This window comes from Condylura cristata, unplaced genomic scaffold, assembly GCF_000260355.1.
Source record: "Condylura cristata isolate star-nosed mole 26May11 unplaced genomic scaffold, ConCri1.0 scaffold00022, whole genome shotgun sequence".
Classification (NCBI taxonomy): domain Eukaryota; kingdom Metazoa; phylum Chordata; class Mammalia; order Eulipotyphla; family Talpidae; genus Condylura; species Condylura cristata.
The window spans coordinates 37,040,720-37,042,323 of NW_004567123.1; positions in this window are offsets into that span (position 1 = coordinate 37,040,720).

Below are 1,604 nucleotides of genomic sequence, written 5' to 3' on the forward strand. Positions count from 1 at the left end.
TTTTAAGAGACCTATTTTACTAGCGTTTTATATGAAACAAGCGGCAGAAGTTGGCTGTGTTGTCTCTTTCCGGGGCGCCTTGCTCTGATCGGCGACGGCCGGGGCCCCCCGCAGCCCTCGGGTCCCCGTGTGCGCGGGGGGGCTGTCTTGCAGTTCAGGGCGCTGCCCCGCCCGCACTCCCGAGGCCCCTGCCCCCCCACCCCTGCGGGCGGGGACCCCTCAGCCAGAGTGCTTTGGGCGGTGCTCCACCCGCTGACACAGTAGCGAACAGTAACGGCTGCTGGTTACTTTGTTGGGGCCGCTGCAGACCGCAGACCCCTCCTGCGGAAGCCGCCTCCCCACACCCTGAGCCCAGCTCCAAAGGCTGCGAACCCCCTCACCCCCCAGCCCCGGGGTCCAGGCCTGGCCCCGCCGCGCCCCGCTCCGGCCCCTCCTGCAGCCGGGCAGCGCGGGCATCCCCGGGCTGCCTGGGGGGAGGGTTCCGGTCAGTGGCCTGTGTTCGCCCAGCATGGACAGGGGCCCAGCCTCCAGGGCAGCTCTCCAGAAGTCCCCTCAGGCCAAGTCTGAAGTCACATGGCTCAGCTGACTTTGGGGTGTCCTGATGTAGGTGAAGCAGCAGTGGCCAGAAGCGCCACCCTGTGGCCATGCCTGCCCCGGCCCAGCACCGCCCTCGCTGGTGGCTGCGGTTGGGGACACACAGGGACGCGCCAGTGAAATGGAGCCTCACTGGCCAGAGACCTGCCCGCATGAGGGGGACAGACACGCTCCCCAAGCCACGGCCTGGCCGTCTAAGGCTGCCTCAGCCCGCTGTGGGTGACCGCCCTGGGGGCTGGCTCTGGGCATGCTCCTGGGGGGACAGGCAGGTGGCTGCCTGGATGTCCTTGGGGGTCGTCGCCCCCGGGCTCCTCGGTGGGCACCCTCTGGGACATCCTTGGGGACACGCTCTGGGAGGGGGAGCTGGACCACACCGAGGCAGCCTCCAGGGGCACCCGCTGGGGGGAGCCCTCCAGGCAGGAGGACATGGTCTGGCGGTGCTTGGGGGGCTTCCAGGGCGGGCACGCTTCAGAGGGCGTCTCAGAGGGACCCCAGCAGGGGAGGGCCTAGAGGGGTCTCCCAGGGGTGTCCTGTATTCGGGGAGTCATACTAGGGGCAACATCTGCCGAGGCAACCCTGGGGGTACCACCCTGTGGCCTGAGGGGTCTCCTCCAGAGGGCTTGGGTGTCCTGGGGCCATCGCTGGGGTGACGCCGTCCTGTGAAGCCGTCTGGGCAGAGGGTGGGCCTCCTCCGGGCAGCAGTCCCTAGGGTTGGCCTTGGGTGGGGGCAGGGGTCTCCCGGGGATGTTAGTACGGGAAGAGGCATTCTGGGGTGAGGGTTCTCCAGGGCTGGCCGCCTCCCGGAACTTGCTGCACAGGGTGCATTGTCCCAGGTGGACAGTGGGAGCGGGAAGGGGCACCGTGCACGGGACCTCCTGGGAGCGGACGTTCTCCGGCGGGGGCGTTCTGCGTCCTGAAGGCACGCGGGGGACCAAGGTCCGGGTGGTCTGTGTCCGCAGCCGGCCGTGCTGGGACCCTGGACGCTGCTCCTGCCCGGGCCCGCCCCGGCC